Genomic DNA, 15,056 nt, shown 5'->3' on the forward strand with positions numbered 1-15,056 from the left:
TGTGTGTGTATACATATGTATGTATGTATTCTTTTTCAGATTCTTTCTCATTATAGGTTATTACAAGATATTGAGTATGGTTCCCTGTGCTGTACAGTAGGTCCTTGTTGTTTGCCTATTTTATATATAGTACTGTGCATACGTTAACCCCAAACTCCTAATTTATCCCTCCCCACCCTCCGCTGTCCCCTTTGGTAACCATTCGTTTGTTTTTCATGTCTGTGAGTATACTTCTCTTTCGTAAATAAGTTCATTTGTATCGTGTTTTAGATTCCACATATAAGTGATATCATATGATATTTGTCTTTGTCTGACTTACTTCACTTAATATGATAATCTCTGGGTCTGTGCATGGTGCTGCAAATGGCATTATTTCATTCTTTTTTATGGCTGAGCAATATTCCATTGTGTGTGTGTGTGTGTGTGTGTGTGTGTGTGTGTGTGTGTATACATACCACATCATCTTTATCCGTTCATCTGCTGATGGACATTTAGGTTGCTTCCATGTCTTGGCTATTGTCAATAGTGCTGCTAGGAACATTAGGGTGCATGTATCTTTTCAAATTAAAGTTTTCTCCAGATATATGCCCAGGAGTGGGATTGCAGGATCATTTGGTAACTCTGTTGTTAGTTTTTTAAGGAACCTCCATACTGTTCTCCCTGGTGGCTACAGTCCATGGTCTGTGTTTGCTTGGGAAGGGCAAGCTTATACTATCCAACCCCTTGACCTGCAAAATCTTCTATGTGTGGATATCTCCCAAATTTATATTTCCAGTCTGGAACTCTCACCTGAACTCAAACTCTTATGCCTACTTGCTCACTGACATTTCTACTGGGATGTCTGAGAGGGGACTCAAACTTCCTGTCCCAAGTCAAGCTCTTGATTCTTTTCTATGAGTCTGCTTCCCAGTCTCCATGCTTCTCATCATAGCCAGTATTTATTGAGAGCTTCCTATACTCCAGACTCTGTTCTAGGTGCTTTACAGGTATTAAGTTATTTCATCTGTGTAACAACCCTATGTGGTCAGTGTTTTTAACATCCCCGTTACACAGAGGAAAGACGGAGATACAGAGAGAACTTCCTGAGATCACATGGCTCATAAATAGCAGAACTGGGTATTAATCTCAGTCCTCCTGGCATCCACGTCTGCACTGGCTGCAGCCTAATCACTGTTCTGTACGGGGTCTCAGTAGATGGCATCACCATTCACCCGTGGCCCGGTCCCCAGACCTCAGACTTATCTTTCTCTCCATCCAATATCAAATTTGTCAGCAAATCCTGTCATCTCTCTCTTCCAAACATATCCTGAAACTAGCCAATTCACACTCCCTCTGTTATCACCGCCACGGTCAAAGTCACTATCATCTCCTTACCTGACTTCTGTATCTTCTCTTGCTGCCTATAGTCAGTTCTCGATGTAACAGCCAAAGCAGTACTTTCAAAACATAACAGTTCATGTCAGTGATTTGCTCACAAACCTGCAACAGCTTTTCATCAAACACAGATCATCCAAAGCCTCGTTAGCTGGTCTATCTGCCCCCAAGCCCTCCAGACTCATTTCCTGCCACTCTCCCCTTGGATTCCCCAGCTCCTGCCATACTGGCCAGCTTGCTGTCCCTTAAACACTCCAAGGAAGGTGCCATTGCAAGATCTTTGCCCTTGCACTCTTCTGTCTGAAATCCTCCTCCTTCAGATATTCCCAGGACCCTCACTTCATTCAGGTCTCTGCTCAAATGCCACCTCTTTGGAGAAGACCTCCCTGACCGCCCTGTCTAAGCCCCATCACATGCCGTCCTCTTCCCCACATTTAATTTGCTTAATAGCAGTTCTCTCCAGCTGACATTTTATTATATATTTGCTAACTGTCTTTCTTCCTCACTGAAATGTAAACTTCTGGAGGCCAGGGACTGGACTGTTCACCTTTATCCCCAGCAGCTAGAAGCGTGCCTGTCTCCTGAGTGGTATATATTTGTTGAGTGAATGAATGAATGAATGAATGCGTTAAAGAACAAAAACCTGTATTCTAATTACAGCTATCAACATATGAAAGGTTTTCCTGAGCTTATGTTTCCACCATCAAATGCCAGAGGTGTAAAATACCTTTCCCAGCGTAATGCACGGGACATCTAACACATACTCCTTTCCTCCTTGCCACTAACTGTCTACGTGAAGCAGAACATCTTACTTAAAGCAAGCAGACGGCTAGATTCAGGGCACCGAGTTAAAGAGGCCAGGTTCACATATTTGCCAATCCTTCTGTGCTCACACTCAACCTTTTGATGACTACTTACGTCTGTTGTTTCCAACAGACGCTGAGTATCTGTTAATTCCAATTAGATAATTATCTTTGCAGACAAGCAGCAGGGGGGCTGTAAGTCCAGATGTGTGCTGCTTTTCCATCTTCCTCTGTTCCTCCCAGTACCCCGAACTAATAAAATGGTGTCTGGGAAAGTGCTGGCAGGGTAGTGAGGGGGAGAAATGAGATAGGTATCTGTTCTTTGCCCAGAGAGAGCTCTTAAGGAGGGTCTATTGATTTCCCTTCTTTGTAGAAAACAGGAAAAAATGCAAATGGCCCTCTCTCCATTTCCAGTCCCTCTTTAGTACTGCACTGTCTCACCATCCTGCTTTTCTCCATGTGAAGAGATTCCTTTTTCTCATATTCCTCTACACTCTGTATTTTTAAATCTCCTTTCAGCATTCATATCCCATCAGACCCCAGAACAAACATTCGTTCGGTGTCCTGCCTTACTGGACCTCTCTTGGCCCAGGCATCTGAATGAAATCCATCACTTCCCGGTAAGTGCAACACTAAAGTGGTTTTCATGCATTGGCATTAGGCAGTGAATTACTGGCTAAAAGGAGAGACAGAAAGACGTCACAGTAGCATCATTTGAATGTTGCTACCCCTCTCTTGCACAGTTTCTCCTCCCAATAACACTCATCCCTGGAGTGGACTGTACTGTCTAGTGTTCCCTAGCGCTCTAGGAAGATCAAGGAAGTAACCATGAGTACAGATAACGGGATCTTCAAAAATTACAAAAGTAAAACTCGATAATGGGAAACAACCAAACAAGACCACCACATATAGAGAAAGCTATTGCCAATCTCCCTCCCCACCGAGCCCCACACACCCTCCAACCATGCTTACTATGGCAGAAGCTGTAGCTTTTTGCCAAAACGTGTTTGTGCTTCGTCTTGGGGTTTACAGCTGGACTCTGTTTTCCAGCTTCTCTTACAATTAGGTGTGGCCACATGACTGACGGCTAGACAATGCGACGTGAGCAGAAGTGATGGGTGCCGTAAAATCCTCCCACACAAGCTCAACTATGCTCCCCCGTCTCTGTCTAGCTGGAATGGAAACACCTCCGTGGGGACCTTGAAAGCCTCGCGTTGAAGGTGGACGTCTCCACTGGCCTGGGTCCCCAAATAGCTACATGGAGGAGGCTGCCCTGGCCACCTCAGTGCAGTTACGTGAACTTGAAATAAAATCCTATTGTGTTGGACTTATAATACATTTCACAGACTATTCGTTACAGCAGTTAGCCCACCATAGCCAATCCACCAGATGTTGTAAGACGGTTTTCAGTGTGTGTATTTCTTTCTTCTCCATTTTATCATACAGTCCGCCTTCTGTGTCTACGGCTTCTGCATCCTCAGATCCAACCAGGATTGAATCCAACCAACTGGGGTTGGTTGAATCCGTGGGTGTGGAACCCACAGACACAGAGGACCAACTCTGGGACTTGAGCGTCCATAGATATGGCATCCCTGGCTGGTCCTGGAACCAATTCCCAGTGGATACCGAGGCACGACTATCAGCTTCTGGAAAGCAGAGTCCGTGTCAGTGGCTTCTGTGTCCCCGGCAGGGAGTCTCACACAGAGCCTAGCACAGCCCACGTGGTCAATAAAGAGTTGTTGGTCAGAGAGCGTCTCTCTAGCTTTTATTCTAGGATGCGTTAAAACATGAGTAGGAACATGGCCAAATCATATGCATTTTTCATTTGGCTTTGAAATCCATCTTGGGAATGAAGGATCTCTTCTGCACGTATAGCAGCTCAGAACTGACATGGTCAGCGAAGTGTGACACATGTTTTTGGTTATACATAAATGGATTATCTGCTGTGACCTGGCTCTTCCATCATCTCAGCATATTCCTCTTGTCAACAGCTGTGTGGTAGTGACGAGAAGGGCCCAGAGCCAAGGGAGAATGAGAAACAAGTGGGGGAGGGTTTGGGGGTGGGTGCTTGTGTCGCTGGGTGTGAGTCGTGAATACGTTCTGCAAGCAAAGAAAATGTTGATTTTTTTTTTTTTACTATTATGTGAATTTTCTTATCTATTATGAGACATAATCAAGAGCTGAAATAGAAATATTAAAGTTAAGACCAGGTAGGGTTCTGAAATAACCCCTATCGTAGGCAAAGACGGAACTTGATCAAAGCAGGGATGTATCAGTGTGACCTCACATCTCTTCGAGGGAAGAAAAGGCACTTTATTTCCACCAGTTAGCTGTAGCCAGGCAGGGGACACATGGTAAATATTAAAATCCTCATTGTGGACAGGGATGAATTTTACCCTGTGGTCCTTGATTCCTAAGAAGAAAACCCCATCCTTCATCCTCAGTTGCAGCAGCCAGTGTCCTCATGAACCTTAGTACCATCCCCGCCCACTCTACTTCCTGCCTCTAAAGACCCAAGTTTGAAAAACAATGATCTAAACCAGTGGTTCTCAAACTTCAGCGTGCCTCAGGTGTGTTAAAACCCAGATTTCTGGGTCCTACTCCCACAGCTGCCGATTCACAGGGTCTGGAGTGAAGCCTGGGGACGTGCATTTCTAACAAGCTCCCAAGTGATGCTGATGGGGCTGGTGTGGGGACCACACTTTGAGCGCCACTGGTCTAAATCCCCTCAGCCTCACTTCATGTTAACAGAAGAATCTGCAAATGGGCCCAAGTGCGACAGCCTGACAGGGTGAAGGATGCCGGGCCGTGAGAAATTCCTTCCGCCTGAAGCCAGAGCGAAGCTGTCCAGGACAACTCAGTGAAGTGTCACCTTCCGCCACTGGCCCCCAGTGGCGCTCTCTTTTGCTTCCCCATATTTTTTCCCTTGTTTCCCCTTTAGTAAAATGAAGAGGTCCCCATAGATGAGTGGTCCTCCATCCTGCTGCCCATGAGAATCACCTGGGGAGATTTTTTTTATCCTACTGTTGTTTAGACTACATCCTGCAATTCCAAGACTGGGGGTGGGGACAGGACCCAGGAATCAGCATTTTGATAGCTTTACAGGTGATTCTAATATACAGCGTGGTTGAAAAATGACTGAATCTGTCTAGACCACGTCCAGATCTAGGTGTCTTTGTTTAGCTCCCCACCCCCACCCCCCCGCCACAAATGTGGAGTCTCGCCTGGCCTCTCTGCCCCTCCACCCTCTGCCCAGACCTAACCCTCCAGCCTCCCTTGACTCTTTGCCCTGACCCTTCACTGACTTCTCCCTGTACACTTTGTATCCTGTTTGCTGGGTGGCACGAAGTCATTGCATACCTCATTAACTTCCTCTGCTTAACTGGGCAGAGGACAAGTCCCAAACAACTGCAGAATACATGGAAATTCACTGTCAAACACATAAACAACGAATTAGCAGCGCTTTTAGAACCCCTAGGAAATGTTAACTGTGGAAGCAGAGAAGGGACCCATTCCTGGAAAGTCACTTTGACTCATAAAGTCACACTAGAGCTGGAACAGTACACATTTCATTTAATATTGACTCCATATCATTTATTCCCCTAGGCTGGTCCAACCCCATTTTGTCACGATCCCGAAAGATTTCACACATACAGTTGGCCTTCCATATCCGAGGATGAGTGCTGACTGTACTATGTTATTTTATATAAGGGACTTGAGCATCTGAGCATCCCTGGATTTTGGTACCTTGGGGGTGGGGGGGACAGTCCTGGAACCAGTACCCCGTGGAGATCAAGGGATGGTTGTACTTTATAGTTACCATAACTCAGGTGAGTACAGTCAATCTCTCTCTCCTAAATAATCATTTATCCTTTAAATAAGCAAAATGAATGAGAAAATGGAAGCAGTGGGCTGTGTGCTCTGGCTTTTCCCAAACACACTTCCATTGCAACCATGAAGACAGTGGCAGTGAAGCTGGTGGCTTTGCCTGCTAGGAATTACAGGGTTTCCATTTTATTTCCCTGAGTAGGTACAGATGTGGAATTTCCAAGTGCTAGTGGCGTGCAACCTAACCTCACTTTAATTTTATTCTGACCCTTTGTAACTTGAATTAGAAACACTGGAAACTACTTTATTTTCTGGACGGCACTTGAAGCTTTAGTCGGTGAAGCCTTTTCAGTTCGGTTGTCATTCTCAATGACAACCAGTCAAGTGGCTTTAGTTGAGTTAGGTGAGGGGCACTGAGGCAATTTAGTCATTTAATCCCACCATGTGCTTTGGACAGAAATCAAGGCCGGGGACTGGTGCCTCTCAGCTAATTAATCCTCCATGTCAGGCATCTGGAAACCCGCCTCTTCTGCCTTGTCTGAGTTGCCTAATTAATTAAGCTGTGTTTGTACACAGGCCTTTTCTCCCCCAGCACTTTTTTCATCATCTGTTTCTTTAGCCGCAAGCTGGTGACCCCATTGAATGTAAACAACCTGGCCAATCATTCTGCTTTCCTGGGGGCTGAGGCGTTTTCATTTGGAGGCTGCCCAAGCCGTAGAGGGAGGCAGACAAGGATTTGAATCCAATTCAGCCATTTTTTAATTATTACGTGACCACAGGCAAATGACCTCGCATCTCAAAAGGTCAGTTTCCCCATTTTTCCCCTGCAAAACCTACCACTTAGGCCAGTGTCTGGCATATCGTCAATTTAAATACCTCTAAATAAATGAATACCTTTAAACATCAAGGGTATTGTCTGCTTGACACCACCTTGACTTTGTGCAGGGAATAGTTTCAAGACATTTCCGCACACATCATCCCAGTTGTCGCTCTTGAACCCCTTTGGGGGACTTTTGGTAAATGTTGTTACCCTCATATTTTACAGATAGAGAATCAGGCTCAGGAAAGTAAGGGCCAAGGTCCCACAGCTGGTTAGAGCCAGAGGCCAAGCAAGTGTCCACACTCCTGGCCCTGTGCTCTTGCCCTGAGACCAGATATCCCCCTGGCCTTCAGTGGATGACGTAAAACTAGATTATAAACACTGGGGAGAAAAGGAAAAGAGTTATACGAGATACCCCAAGAGCACCTTCTACAAGAAGACGGTAAGATACCACTGATATGAAAGGTGTTGAAATACCTAGTAGAGAAATATTATTTGATACATGGAAACATGATGACTGTTTAACTTCAGGATTTCTCTCACTGTCCCACCGGCTTATGTTGGTTCACAGGTAAATTGCTAGTCATTGTTGCGAACCAAAGTTATTAACTAATTCAACAACATTAATACTTACATTTGGACAATTTGTTATACACATTGGATTCTTCTACCAGCCCCGTGAGATTAGCAGAAGTAGACATATACATGTAACTTCCCACATTGCTGACAAAGAAACAGAGTCCAAGAGGTTAAGCGATCTGTCACATTCACAGGACTTGTCGGGAGCAGGGCTGGGCCTGAGATCTAGGATTTCCATCTCTATGTTTAGCACTATTTCAACAGTACTACAATTAAGAAGGACTTAACGTCAGCACTGTACTTATTTATATTAACGTGGGCTAAAGGACTTTGTGCTATTTTGTCTTTTAATTCTATCTCCATATGTCTTGCTTCTTGCTTCTATCTTCTTCGTTGGTTTTGCCAGCTACACAGAGCCTTTTCCCGAGATGCACATACTTCAGTTAACCTCTACTATGTAACAAGCACCCCAAAACCTAGTGACCTGAAACAACTACCATTTTATTACTCGTTATTCTTTGGGCTAGTTTGAGTTGGGATAAGCTAGGTGGTCCTTCGGTTGGTCTCACATGGTAACACTCACCTGATGTAGTCATCTGGTGGCCCAACCAAGGGTGGGTAATCCGTAATGGCCTCACTCGTGTGTCTAACTGCTGCTACTGGCTATCAGCTGGACCTTATTCTGCAGGTTCGCTCATCCTCAGGGAGGCTGGCCCAAGTTTTTTCAGAGCTGTCAGCCACCATGCCAAGAAGGCAAGGCCCTTTGCACTGTCAGTCATCAAGTCTCTACACGTGTCACATTTTTTTGCTGTCCTTTTTGGTCAAAGCGAGTCACAAGGGCATGGCTACTGAGACATATGATTTATTGGGTACCACTAATATAGTAAACTACCGTAAATGGGTGTAAAAACGAATATCCACCTTATAAGACTATACTGAGAATTAAATTTGCTAATCCACGTTCATTGCTTAGCATAGTCCCTAACACACAGTAAAATGCTCAAAAAATATTAGTCAGTATTAGTAGTAGGATCACCATTAGCCGTTATTAGCTGCCAGGAGCAGATTCTCCTTTTGAAATCCCATTCATTCCTTTATTCAACTAACCTAGTAATACTGAGTGCCCATTGTGGTACCATTCTCTATGCTGAGCATTTGGGAAAAAAGAAATAATATTTAGTCTCTGCCATTGAGGAACTCATAGTCTACTGGAGCAGGCCAGACACGCAAGCAATTAAATATAGTGTCGTATGGAAGTTCAGTGACAGAGGTTTGCACAGGGCATTTGGGAAGTACCAAAGAGGGATACCTAACCCCTTAACCCAGCCTGGGGGTGTGGTGAGAAAAGGCTTCTTGATACCAAATGAGCTGAATCCTGAAGGTTGAGTGGGTTTCACCCAGAAGAGCAGGCGTTTAAAATAGAGAATTACAGCATGAGTGGAGGCATTAGATAAGAAAGAGAGTAGTGTGCTCTTATCAGAGTGAAAGGCTAGGAAATCTGAAGAGATAACCCAAAAAGAAAGCGGGAAGGCAAGAAAGACACAGAGAGAGAGAGAGAGAGAGAGAGAGAGGGAGAGGGAGAGGGAGGGAGGGTGGATAGGAACGGGAAAGATAAAGGGAAAGTATGGGGAACAAATGTGTCCTCTCCCAAGGAGGTTGGGTACTTTTCTGTAGGTGAATGAGGAGGCACTGACAGCCTTTGAGAAGAGTCGGGATGGGGTCAGATCTGTATTTTAAGAAATCTGGGGCCAAGAAGAGGATGAACTGGAGGAAGATAAGACTGGAGGGAGCCAGGGACCAGCTAGGAGTAATCCAGAAATCCAGGCAAGAGATAGAATATCTGAGAATGGAGGCCAGAGATCCTTTCCTGCCATTTCCACCCTGCAAGGCTGGGGCAAGGCACTTCGGTGAGAAAAGGAATGACTTTCGATATCCTAGTTTGGGATAGCGTAGTCCAGAATATTCTGGCAAAAAACTACTTTCTACATTCTTAACAAGTGTATGCCTGTCCACAAAATGGACCTTTTCTGGCTAAGGAGGGGTGGTAGACCCTGGACAGTCTAGAGCGTTCTTATTAGGAATTTATTGCTCTTTTGCATGGCCTTAGTGAGGTGTGAGCACACTGTTCTATGAATTCTACAAGGGACCTTCTTGGACACACATCTTCACGATTTTTTTCTTTTATCTGTGGTCTAGTCGTTTTAAACTTGAATGCATTTTCAGTGACTTTGCTCTCTTCTATTTGTGTTCCCTTATTGCCTCAGTTATTTTGATGTGCCTTATCAGTGTTCATGCCTTGTTTCTTTTCATATATATTCACAGCCTTATGCCTCACAACTCCGCTGCTTCATTGTCCCTGAAAACACATTCATAATCATCAGAGTTTACATTCAGATTTGTGGGCTGGGAAACATTGTCATTACACTTATGCAATATGTTCCTTTTCCAGAATCCCTCCCATTACTTTCCTTTTGGCTCTCATGTGTGAGCACCCCGCAGTGCTGAAAACAGCTCTCCGCAACCTCACCTGATAAGGTCCTGCTTCGGTCCTGGGCATGTTTTCTAGCTCCTGAAGATTTGCACGAGAACCCGATTTTGCTTGTTTGGTGGGTTCACTCAGTGTGCAACATTTGCATCATTTTTCTTAGTGTCCTGAGATGTACTTGATACAGGTGCTAGCCTTATGTATCTAAGATTTATGGGTAGATTCTTGCATATTTTCAAATAACCTTGTCTTTAAATATTAAATACATTTAAAATTCAGAGAGGGACTTCCCTGGTGGCTCAGTGGTTAAGAATCCACTTGCCAATACAGGGGACACGGGTTCGAGCCCTGGTCTGGGAAGGTCCCCCGTGCCGCGGAGCAACTAAGCCCGTGCGCCACAACTACTGAGCCTGCCCTCTAGAGCCCGCGAGCCACAACTTCTGAGCCCACACGACGCAACTACTGAAGCCTGCGTGCCTAGAGCCCATACTCTGCAACAGGAGAAGCCACCGCAATGAGAAGCCCGCACACCACAACGAAGAGTAGTCCCCGCTCTCTGCAACGAGAGAAAGCCCGTGCACAGCAATGAAGACCCAACGCAGCCAAAAATAAATAAATAATAAATAAATTTTAAAAAATTAAGTGAAAGATCATGATAGACGATGTAATGAAACTCATCAGGAGGCCAAGGGCAGAGCAAGCAGGGAGCGGTTCAGTAAAGCATTTGAAGAGCAGTATAATCACCTCTGGCTTCCAGAGGTCTCGCACAACGAGTTGCTGCTTTCGGGGTGGTGGCACTGCTTCCACTTAGTGTCTTTTGTCCTGCTGCTGCTCTGGACCTCTAGGACATCTGATGCTGTGGCGGGCCCGAGGCACATGGGCTGCCTAAGGAGAACAGGGCGGGTGGGCTATTCTGGATCAGTACCACTTACTGAACATTATTACTACATGCCTGATACGGTTCTTATGTGTCTTATCCAATATTTGAGGCAACATAGAGGAGTGGCAAAAAGCGAAGACTCTGGTATTAGAATGTCTGGATTCAGATGTTGTCCCTACCACTTGCTTGGCTTTTGAAACCTCTCTATAGGGATCTCATAAGAACCTTCTGGTTATAAGCTCTTAATCCCGGAAAAGGATTTGTGGAAGGGGGCCATGGAGAGTAGAAAAGGAGATGGAGGGAATGGAAATAACGGGACCTGGCAGCAGAGTTTAGCATGCGGGCCAGTGGGCAAAAGGTACTTTGGTATACTTTGGACCTGCCAAGTGAGATTGGCTGCAAGTGCAGACCCTGTGATTGTCCAAGTAACCCCTCCCCACCTCCCCAAGGCCTGGGGGCTGGAAGGGGATGCAGCCACAAGTCACTGTGGGACTTGACAACAGGAACTCTGCTGATTGGCCCTGCCTACACCCCAGCACCTGAGAACCTGAGGGGAAGCCTCCTGCTTCTCCTTGATCCCATGCAGGGGGTGCTTAGTTAGGAATGGCAGTGGGATCTGCCTGTCACTGGTGACGCGACCTACTTCCTGGCCCCTGAGATGTTCACAGAAAGTTGGTGATAAACACCAGCCGCCACCAGCATCATTTACTCAGTGCTCACCAAGTTCCGGGCATTTTGCAAAAGCATTTTAGATACATTATTTCATTTAATTCTCATCGAAACCTCATAAATATAGTTATAGTTACTATCTATTGCCATTTATAGATGAGATAAACAGTGCATTATGGGGACCGTTTCGGTGATAAAGAATAAATATCCAACTTGAATGAACTTAAGCAAAAGGCAAATTTATTACAAGGATACTGGATTGTCTGACCAGAACCCACGATGGGAACGTGGCTGAGCCTCTAGAACACTGATGCTCTCAGGTATCTTGCTCACTCTGTCACTGGTACATGCTTTCCTCTGGCCACTGGCTTCATTCTTCTCTCTCCATTGGCCAGTTTTCTCCTAGGGTGTGAAGCATGGTGGCCCACAGCTTCCGGGTTTTTTTTTTTTTTTCTCTCTGAGGCATTTTATTTGCATGTATGTACTATATCCCTAGAAAAAGAATCCAAGGATTTTCCTTCCTGTGTGTTTTCATCTTGCTTCTTCATGGTCCATGATGCCAGATGAAGTTATCAGTACAATGAAACCAAACTGATGGGATGGGAGCGGTTTATTCTGCCATTTGTCTAGACTTTCAGTTGCACATCAAATCTAGAGTTGGACACTCCACACTTCTTTGGCCTGCCTGTGAGGTTCGCAACGATTTTCCCCACCCTGTGATCATCAGTGATTTCAAATTTGCCAATGTAACCATGCTTCATCGTCAGAGTGAGGAACCTGACAGTGACTTTGGAGCGCGGCCTAATAAGAAACTGTCACTTGCCTCTCCTTTCGGCATTGTTGACACTCTTGAGAGCATCAGCCAGGACATTCATGGGCACCACTATGGTAGCACGGAAAGATGGTGGAAAGAGCTTCTGATTTTTACATATGATAGCTTGTGCTACTGGGGAAAGACTGACTTAACGCTCTTTGTTCCTAAGGCCCAAAATCCCAAGGATTTGACCCAACCAGTCAGGTGCCCGCCCCTCAGCTGTAGCTGGGTTAGAGGATGGACTGGGAGATTTAATAACATGGCCATTCTCAGAGGACCATGTGGTTAGAATCGAGGAAGGGGCAGTTCACAAAAGAAGAGACTGAGCTAAGCAAAGGGGGTGGGGGAGAGAGTGAGTTAGGGGGTCAGGCAGAGGATGGCTGGTTGGTAGACAAAAGAGCAGTTATCCACAACCCAGAACTTAAAAGGTTAGGTAGCCCCTGCAGAGTCACACACAACCAAAGCCAGGACTCAATTTAGGCCTTTCTGACTCAAGGCCCTGCATGTAACTAAGATGACAAATTAGAATGAAGTAGTGGAGTGAGTGAATGTATGAAGGCACACATACATACGTGCACGCATGCTTACAGTCATGCACACATATGTAAATACCAGTGAAGACTTTGCCAAGCCAGGGCTGAAATCCAGGAAGTCACATTCAGAACCGTCAGGCATTGTGCACTCGCGCTCTGTCCTTTCAGTTTGCAATCAGAGAGTAAAGGTAGCCATGACAAGGGAACTTGATGAGGAGTGATGTCCGTGACTAAAGCCTGTAGCCAGTCCCCCGAAGCAGGTTGTAACACCACCCGCATCCATCAGTCAAGTCAGTCTGTCAGCGTCCCAGCCCTGCTGAGCTGGGTTCTGGAGCAACCTAAGCCTTGGGCCTGTTGCACACATGTCTAGAGCCCCATGATACAGGAGGAAGTTGACTCAGAGGAGGTGGGACATGACTTGGTGCTGTTTAGTTCCAGAGGTCTCTGCCTGGTCCCACATGTGCCAGAGGAGATGGTCCAGGACTCAGTCTTGATGTTCAAGAAGAGGGCCTTTTTTGGAAAAAAGTGGATCAGAGGACAAGGTCGATGGGGCGCCACTCTCAGTAACTGAGCCCCTCTGAGCCCCAGAATGGACTCTGAGGGTTGCTGTCCAGGGATGGGGAATTGGCTTGGGAGGTTTCAAACCCTCGGGCCAGGAAGGCATCAGATACTTCAGGAAAACATGTTGAATCTTTCAGCTTAGTTGAGCCTGTTGAGCAAAGTATTTACAATATGCTCTGACGTAAAAGAATTACTACGCTTTCTAAACTGTCCACCTTGCCCCAGGGAGGGGTTTATGGGAGAGGATCACCTGGCTGGGTGGCATTCGTTGGGTTCAAGGCCTTTGGTAAATCTTGAAGGGTCGTAGCAATTTTACTCTCGTGATCTGTTTTTATTTGCGCCTGAATGAAAATATTGCATGTAACCGGAAGAATGGCATGGAGTTTAGTCTGACATTTTGAAACAGATCGAGTTAAGAGTTTGAGAAGTTGGAGCTGGTTCTGGGAGGAAAGTAGGCACGCTGAGGAGTTGCTGTTGTTGGTAGTAGGAGTAACAGTAACAGCAGGAGGGGAAGAAGGAGGAGAAAAAATAGCAAATACTGCTTGCATAAAACCACGGCATGCCAGGCCCAGAGGTGAAATAACTCACAAAGGTCACACAGCTTGTCTGTGCCCTGCCTCCTACTGCTACCATCCTGCCTGTGCCCCCCGCCCCCCACGGACTCCAGTTGACACTTGCTGTAAAGTCTTCAGACACAACCATGAGTCCCAGCTTCTGGGAGGCTTAGGTGACTGGAGGGGGCTGTGGAGCTGAAGCAGATGCTTTTCTCTCAGATCACGGCAGGGAAGGAGTCAAGAGGCCAGAAATATTCTCTTGGCCACATGGCACAGTGCAAGAAACATGGGCTTCCAGAGTCAAACAGATCAGGGATGACGTCCTGGACCCTCAGCGAGCCTCAGTTTCTCTGCCTCTACTGTGGGCATCGCAGTACCCACCTATTTGGGAGCTAGTGACAACGGAATGCCATCACTCTGTGTGAAGTGTCTGGCCCAGGGCCTGACCCAGGATACACACAGTTACTCTGATATTATCGCATCTCTGCTCGTGGTGTTATCTGAGATGACCACAGCTGTTCTCTGGTGCCGAGGGAATCAGCACCTTCCATTCCCGGCCCCAGATTCTACCCCAGCTCGCCACTTCTCCATTCCTTCACTCTCCAGAGCAGGAGAGATGGAGGGAGGAACCGTGGAGAACAGGGACCACACAGGGGGCGATGGGCAGTGGCAGCAGTGGGTCTGCACAACCCCCAGGGAGCCCCGGGCTCTCTCAGAGGGGCAGGGGTCAGCCAGGGATAAGATGAGGCCTGAGATGACAACGGATACCCAGTGCCGCTGGGAGACCCACTCAGGTGCCAGGCAAGAGTGGCTGCAAGGGTCTCCCTTCGGCGTGTGTGCCCCGGTCCCCAGCTTAATACGTGTCAAGGCAGTAAAGGGTCAAGGCAGCAGGGATCAAATTTGAATATGGAAATTATTTTCTAACACATTTTTCAAAACACTAACTTTCCAAATCTAGACATCACCGAGTGTGCACGCGATTAGGGGAAGGAGCACAGCAGATGTGCCATCGTACGTACAGCCATCCACATGGAACTGAGTCCGCCCGGGGCACTCTGTAATCTAGAGGCAGAATTGAGAGAGGCAGTATGTGAGGCAGCCCTTACCTGCTACAGCCTTTCCGTGGAAGAGCACTGGACCGATATCTAGCACTGGA

General features: G+C 46.3%; 1 protein-coding gene and 1 pseudogene across 1 annotated transcript in view; one reads left to right on the top strand and one right to left on the bottom strand.

Annotated features, from left to right (window-relative positions):
• Nucleotides 1-15,056, top strand: part of GRIN2B (glutamate ionotropic receptor NMDA type subunit 2B) — a 425,420-nt gene that overhangs the window by 341,573 nt on the left and 68,791 nt on the right. The window lies entirely within an intron of this gene.
• Nucleotides 11,931-12,834, bottom strand: LOC132597949 (small ribosomal subunit protein uS8-like; annotated as a pseudogene).

This window comes from Globicephala melas, chromosome 10 (genome assembly GCF_963455315.2).
Source record: "Globicephala melas chromosome 10, mGloMel1.2, whole genome shotgun sequence".
Taxonomy (NCBI): Eukaryota; Metazoa; Chordata; class Mammalia; order Artiodactyla; family Delphinidae; genus Globicephala; species Globicephala melas.